The 8,384-nt window shown below is 31.8% G+C and overlaps 1 long non-coding RNA gene across 1 annotated transcript; it reads left to right on the top strand.

Annotated features, from left to right (window-relative positions):
- The first annotated feature begins 3,453 nt into the window (after window positions 1–3,453).
- On the top strand, window positions 3,454–4,264 carry LOC126739976 (uncharacterized). The gene is made up of 3 exons (XR_007661755.1): window positions 3,454–3,562; window positions 3,632–3,759; window positions 4,045–4,264. It is a non-coding gene; the product is annotated as an uncharacterized LOC126739976 (long non-coding RNA).
- Window positions 4,265–8,384: the final 4,120 nt, after the last annotated feature.

Here is an 8,384-nt window from a genome sequence, read left to right as displayed (position 1 = left end):
TTAACGAGGTACTGTTTTGTCGATATTATCGATTTTTGTATTGGTGGTATCGTTATTGGGCTTTGAGGATTTTTTTACGTTTTATGATGAATAATATTATTGAAATCAATTTTGATAGACTGCCGTTGGCCGATAAGGTCAAAATTAAAGAACTGAGAAGGCCCTTGCCAAATTTAAATTTAACGTAAACTAGTACGCGAAAAGCCGATAACAGATCTTTTACCCGATGATTTTCAAAGGATATTTATGAAAAAAATAAGTGGATATGTGGGTGTGAAATAAGAAATTTGTTATTCTGTTTCCCGTGTCTGTTGTTTTTTAAAGCTGACTCTAGAATGGACTCCAACTGGGCAAGGAAAGGAATCAGTGATTTACACCATCTTCCTGAGAAAATGAGAAAACATGAATCGTCTCGTGACCACATCAATTCTTGCACTGCTTTAGCTATACTCGGTTAGGTTAATATTATGACACAGTTAAGCTCTGCTTACAGAGAAAGTATTATTTTACATAATAATAACGTCGAGAAAAATCATCATATATTAAAAAGGATAATTAGTTGTGTAAAATTTTGTAGTGCTTTTGAACTAGCACTTAGAGGTCATGATGAAAGAGAATCCTCAGAAAATCAAGGAATATTTAAAGAGGTAATTAACTTTACTGCAGAGCTCGACAATACATTAAAGGAACACTTGCGTACGGCTACTGTTTTTAAAGGGACCTCAAATATTATATCCAAAACGAAATTCTCGATAGTATGTTACAAGTATGTAGAGAAGAAATTTGCAAGCAAATTGAAAATGCTGACTATTTATCAATCCAATGCGACGAAACCACTGATGTCTCGAATTATTGTCAAATGGTGTTAATATTAGGTATTTTTATGAAGAATCCATCCGTGAACATTTTTGGGTTTTTTTAAGGGTTACAGATAAAACAGCCACTGGATTAAAAACATGCATAGAAGATCAAATTGATCCCCTAGTTTTAAAAACTCCTCAAAAATTGATAGCACAAACTTATGATGGTGCAAATGTTATCAGCGGCTTGAACAACGGTGTTCAAGCTCAAATTAAAAAAAAAATACCCAAATGCCCATTTCATTCATTGTTATGCCCATCAATTAAACCTAATAATGCAGAAATCGGCATCACAAAACGCTAAAGTTCGCGTGTTCTTTAGTAATCTCTCAGCAATACCCGTTTTTTTTTCAAACTCATCTCATCGGTGTGACGTTTTACAAGAAATCATAAATAAAAGATTACCAAGAGCGGTTGTTACTAGATAGAACTATAATATTCGCACAGTTAATTTTGTTTACGAAAATCGCAAAAAACTTATAGAAGTGTTTGAAGAAATTGAAAGTAGGTGTGAAAAAGGCGTTACGTCAAATGAAGCTTCCGGTCTACGAAAAGCATTGGAAGATCCAGAATTTGTTTTTTGGTTAACACTTTTTCACAGAATTTTACCACACGTTGACATACTGTACAATCAGCTTCAATCTAATAATAAAGACAGCGTTCAGTTGCAAAAAGAATTGTTAATTTTTGAGAAAAATATTTCTAATATCCGAAATGAAACTGATTCGATTCAAAAGATTGTCGAATCCGAATTTCCTACGCCTAAGAGAAGACGAACCGATGATAATTTTCGAAGTGTTATTGCCAAAGAAAGTTGTGATACAATTACAACTCAAATGAAGGATCGTTTTTCCTATCGGGGTCATTTGCAAGCCGCTTACCTGTTTAATACAGAAAAATATTCAGAATTTTCAAAAAAGTTTCCTGTAGCAGTTTTAGATGATGTAGCTTCATTTTATCCAATGCTGACCAAATCAAGGCTAAGAACAGAATTAGAGGTAATCTATTCGAGAGATGATTTAAAAGAAATAGTTGGAGCAATGAATCTTCTTTCATTTATCATGGACAACACCCTTCATGAGACGTTTATTGAAACGTCAAAAATATTAAAAATTATCGTGACAACTCCAATGACCACGGCAGAAGCAGAACGTACTTTTTCTACGCTTAAACGCATAGACATTTTTGCGCGAAATACCATGCTTAATGATAGACTAAATGCTCTGGCTATGATGTCCATTAATTGAAATTTGGTGCATGAAATAAATAATTTTGATCACTAAGTATTCGAAAAATTTATTTCCATGAAGGACCGTCGAGCGGATTTCTGTTTTAAAAAATAGCTCCTCTCGCTTGTTTATAATGTGTAAATATGTTATTACCATAAAATGATCTCGAAATTAGTATTCTAAAATATACCTAAATGGATACCATGGATATAACAATAATCCATGTAAATAGTAAATACTTACCTTATTTTTATGGTTCCTTTTTCGTACTAAGAAAATGCCTTTATTCTTAGTGAACTGACTTATATGATATTATTAAAAGACTACTCTGATATTACAGTTTTTTTTTCGTTGAGTTCAATCGATCCTGGATTCAATTTAGGTAAAAAAGATAGGTAAACTTTTATTCAAAACGTGCCATTGTTTTCGTTTTTTTTTTGTTTCATATGATATCATTATTAAAAAAAAAAGAAACCATTTTTTAACGAGTTTTAGGCGTAGCATTGCAAAAATTTATTTTTTTACTGTGCCCCTCCTGGCACAAACCTCACGACACGCCACTGTTATATTCACCAACCTTATTGAATTAACCCGGCATCGGCAACCAGCAACCCCTAGGTAGTTACCTTAATAGAGGGAGGAGATAGCTTTATGATTTTAAATTTGAATAAGGGCAAATTTAATAAAATACCTCGTTTTAAAGGTTTCATTCGGCCAGGTGAAATTGTGCACTCATAAAAGTTATAAAATGCTAATTAAAAGACAAGCCAAAAACCAGAAAATAAAATATTATAATCTACTTTTGGTATTGATATATTAAATATGTAGGTAGTATTTCTAAATAAAATTATGACCTCTGGATCAACTTTTAACAATTTATTAAAATAACGTGAGGTGCACATTCGCCAAAAAAAATGATAGCTGATGCGCCAACCTTACAAACAGAGAGTCGCCCAAAAAAAGAGGCTTCATACGCCTGCGACAGCGCCGTAGCTACAATGGTTCCACGGGTTCGGTGGAACCAGGCCCGCCACTCTTAAGGGCCCGTAGCCAGCTAATAAACATAATAATAAATAAATAAACAAAGCATGTAAATTTAAACTAAAACTTAATAATATATTGTGAACTTATATAATCTAACAAACCAAATAAAAATTCCTGGTCCCGATGCAGACCATACATACCTATAATAATTATTACTATCCGACAACAGTGTACCGGGCCCGGGAAAACCCATCAGAGTTGTTATGTAATGTGAGAGATTATTTTATTTTTTGGTTTTGGTCTATCGGTAGGGCAGGGCAGGGCAGCAGTTTGTATTTTATTCCTACTTCTATTAACAGTCTATAAAATGAGTTCCAATTATAAACATTTATCTGGTGCAAGTAAAAGGAAAAAGAAAGCCGAGCTTGAAGAGCAAACTCTAGAACATCCAAAAATTTACAAAGCAGTTCAAAGAAATTAAAATCAATGGTGATGCCTATTATGAATGTTATGTGGTATATTAATCATAACATAATCGTTTATTTTAATTTTTTTTAGGTGAAAATATTCCTGAACCTGAAATTGAACTTAAGGCAAATACCGAAATTTTCGACCTAACTGAATGCTCAACTAATAAAGATGAACTCGAATCAGAGATACTTATCACTGATGAACCAGATATTAATGTAAGTAGGTGCATAGTCTGACAAATGGATCTGTAACACTAACGTCCCGTAGGTTTTACATAAAATATTTCTGTTTTTATTAAAATCGCATTTTATGATCAGATTGTAAAAAACCTATATTAAAATTAGATCACGAATAAATTTTTTTTTTTTTTTTTGGTAATTTGTATTAAATTTTTTTATTCGTTCGCTGTTCCATATCCATTTGTTCCTTTCCACATCTCTTTATTCTAGAATAGTTTTAGCGTTAGAGCTAAAACTAGGAATAAAAAATAATATTTATAGGTAAATTTTCCTACGGACAAAGCTAATTTTTGCGAAGCTTTATCAATCCAAGAGAAAATATTTATTATTGATAACGAACCTTGTCATCCACGAGGACCATTTCCCAAAGATGCAAATAATAGAAGTTTTTCCTCATTTTATTATTCAGAAATATCTAAATCTGGCATTAAAACAAAAAGATGGTGGCTATGTTATTCACTGAAACTAAATAAATGTTATTGTCAACCATGTTGGTTATTCTGTAACTTACAAAAACCCGATCAATTGATTTATGGTTTTAGTGACTGGAATCACTTAAACCGTATTATAAAGAGACACGAAGCCAATAATAAGCATAATAATTGTTGTGCTATTTTTGATAAATGGAAAAATAATAAAACAATAGACAAAGCCCAAGAAGATTTGTTTCGTCAGGAGATTAATAAATGGAGGTAAATACTAGAGCGAATTATTGATGTAACTCTTAGTTTAGCGACAACAAATATGCCATTTCGAGGTACAAATGAAAACTCAAATTCAAGCAATCCAGGAGTGTTTTTGTCGATTATAAAGTTACTTTCTAAGTATGATTAAGTTTTAAAAAATTTATTAGAGAATCATTCGAAAATGTCAACTACTTATTTAAGTCCGCAAATACAAAATGAAATAATAAATATATTAGGAAAAGCTGTTAAAAATGAAATAAAAAATCTATAGAGTCGGCTCCTTTTTTTCAATAATTATAGATACTACCCAGGATATATCTAAAATTGATCAGCTTAGTCTTATTTTTCGATATGTTTCTGTTGAATATGATCAAAATAAGAAGTTAGTAGATATTGTTATTAAAGAGTCATTTATGGGTTTTATTCCAATTGAAAATCAGACATCGGAAAATCTTACCAATGAAATTATAAATGAAATTAATGAAATTAGCAACTTAAAGAAATTGCGTGGTCAAGGCTACGATGGTGCCGCAAATATGAGCGGTATGTATAATGGGCTTCAATCTAGAATTTTAAAAGTGGCGAAAAATGCTCCTTTTGTACACTGTGCTGCGCATAATCTTAATTTGGTTTTAAACGATTCTGTAAATAATGTAGAAAAAATTAGAAATTTTTTTGATTTTGTGCAAAGCTTGTATGTTTTTTTTGCCCACAATATTAAAAGATGAGTGTTGCTTGAGTCATGTAAGAGCGAGTCGAATGTAAAGCTTAAAAAACTAAGACCAACGGGTTCTTCATGAAATGATGCTATAAAAGCCTTAAGATTTAGGTATCTTGATGCTCTTAAGGCCTCGTCAAAAATTATTTTAACATCAAATAATAAAACTGAAATTGACGACTCTAAAGGATGTAAAACGACATTGCAAAACTTTGAAACAGTATTTCTAATTATTTTGCAATCTAGAATTTTAAATAGCATAGACGCAGCATCAAAACTTTTACAAAATGAGCAGCAAGATATACAAAAATCGAGTAAACTCCTAAAAAACGTTACAAATGACATATCTAATCTTCGAAATGAGTTTCTAAATGTAAATGAAGAAGCTCAAGCCACGGCGAGTAAATGGGATATAAGTCCAGAGTTTGGTCAAAAACGAATTTCTAAACGTAGACGTTTTTTTGATGAATACTTTTTTAAATGTTTTTTATATATATATACATATGTTTTTAATATTTTTATAGTTTCCGTAACTACTGTTATTAGTATTTTTGTCTTAATATTAATTTCATAAAAGTTTAGTTAACATATTAATATTAAACATATTAATTTTATTAGTAACCTTTTAATTTTTTCTTTCCTTAAGCCGTCGATTTAGGGAGAGACGAAGGTTAGTATCTCTTTAGGGGCCCGCGGATATAGTCTCGAACCCAGGCCCGTTATATTGTTGCTACGGCGCTGGCCTGCGAAAATTGGCCAAAAAATGGCTTTTCTGGAGAGATGAGATCTAAGAATCTAAAAGGCTTTTTGATATTGGGTTTTAAAATATTTGTTCAGAAAGGACAAAACTAGACTTCTGTAGTTTTATTTTTTTTTAATTAGGCCTAAAATCCTATAAAAAAACAATGCTTAAACATACAGAAAATTAAGGTAATTTTCAACGCTATATTTTAGCTGTTTAGAATTTAAATTTCAAAAAATTGATTTTACAGATGTCTAGATTGGTCCATTAACTAACAATTTTATAAAAAAATAATATTAAAAAAGCGGTAGTTTCTTAGATCTCATCTATCCAGAAAAGGCTTTCAACGCAGTTTTTACCGGCTAAATTCTAATATCGTTGAGTGATTGCTAATCGATATCGTTGGTTGATAATCGATCGTACTAAACGTCACACCTTCTGTACTATTTTTGAAATTTTCGAAACAAAAATCGACGGATCCGACTAGACTTTAAAAAAAAATTGGAACCCCTTATAAGGTAGGCATGTAGTAATAAAACAAAACATATTTTATTACTACCAGGTATATCCGTAAAATAACTCAATAACGTGTCACCAGTATAATTAAATCTATCAAAATCAAAACAACCATTCCGTTCGGCTTCAAAAACCTAATATCTAAATACAATCAATACAGGATAATATAAAGTGCAAGTACATATTTAAATGAATCGACGGGCCAGGGGGCGATCAGGCGACGGGGCGAAACAGTGCACTCCATCGGAAAAGTTGTTACCTAGACACTTGTATTAAATAAATACCCGTATATTCCTTTGTTACACAAAGGCACAAAACGTCATAGAGAAATGCGGGTTGCTTTGAAGAGACGGAACGCGGGAAGAAACGTTTGGCGGGTTTGGCTCTACTGAAGGTGCAATATATCGAATTAATTTTGACATTTGTAAGTCACTCTATTGGCAGTCCGCTCAACCAATTCAAGATTCGATTTTTTTTGATTTGATGATTTTAAACCACGAACTTATAGATATACCTTACTTAAAAATATATACACGAACTTAAAAATATACCTAGTATATTTTTAAGTTCGTGTTTGAAACAAAGCAGCAAACCCAGCGCTGAATTTGAATTGGATTAAGCGCGGGAAAATCGAATTAAAAGACGGGCCAAACAGAAAAGAAAACTACGAACGTGATATTACATACTTCACTCGACTAAAAAAAAATTGTCATCAATACCTTTACGTTCTTTCAAACACATTTCCTTTTTATATTTTTACAACTTTTTGTAACTTTAGGTTACAAAAAATATAAAGAGAATTTGCAGAAAAATAGAAAATTTCTCTTATACAAATCTATTTTAACCAAGCAGAACACCGGCCAACTATACAATTTGATCCACATCGGCTATCACCGAAATCACTTTGTGATATTTTATCATATAAATCTGATGAACTTTCTTTATTTTTAGCATATGAAGATAACCCTGTCATTGTTATTTTGACTGAACATTGGCTCAAACAGGGTGAACCTTTTTTTATAGAAAGTTATGCTCTTGCATCCATCTATTCCCGTACTCAGTATAATCATGGTGGAACTTTGATATTAATAGAGAATAAGTTTTTAGAAAGATATAACTTTGTTGATATAACCAAGTTTGAGTATCTCCTGGAAGAAAAAACTTTTGAATTTTGCATTGTTTATTTTAAAGAATTAAATTTGTACATTTTAGGCCTTGGCAGGTCACCCTCGAGTAATTTTAGTAGTTTTATTGATAAATTATATAACATTTTAAGCCAAATATCGGTAAATGCATCACTAATATTGACAGGTGACATTAATGTAAATTTTTTAGACTGCAATAACTCTAACAATCATTTGTCGATACATAGAGTGCTGAAATCTTTTAATTTAAGTTTGCATGTTGACCAACCTACTCGAATCACTGCTAATTCAGCATCACTTTTAGATTATGTTTGCTCTACTCTCTGTGAAACGCAGGTTGCATGTGGAATTGTAAATGCCGGGTTGTCTGATCATGAGGCCGTATTATGTTCCTTTCTTCTAAGTGAAAAAAAGTGTACCTCAAGAAAAAAAAATGCGGAAGGTTGTTCACTAGAAAAAAATTATTTAAAGTTTAAAGAATGTTGTAATTCAATAGACTGGAATGGTATCATACTTAACAACGGTGATCCTTTTGAGAGTTTCCATTCAACTTTAGTGGATGTTTTTGAGTCAACTTTCCCCATGGTGACAATTAGGGAAAGAAGGAGAAGACCCTGGTATAGCAGGGGTCTATTAGTTTCTGGTAAAAATCTTCGGTATTTGCACTCCATACGAAAGTTTGCCCTGGACAACTCCAAATTCATATCCTACTTTAATAGATATCAATTTTTACAAAAACAAAATTTACCGCGATACAGTGAAATTGGCAAAAAACTTATACTACTCAAGTAAAA

This window comes from Anthonomus grandis, chromosome 8 (assembly GCF_022605725.1).
Source record: "Anthonomus grandis grandis chromosome 8, icAntGran1.3, whole genome shotgun sequence".
Taxonomy (NCBI): domain Eukaryota; kingdom Metazoa; phylum Arthropoda; class Insecta; order Coleoptera; family Curculionidae; genus Anthonomus; species Anthonomus grandis.
Note: the sequence above shows the minus strand (reverse complement) of the source record. Positions and strands in the feature narration are given on the sequence as shown.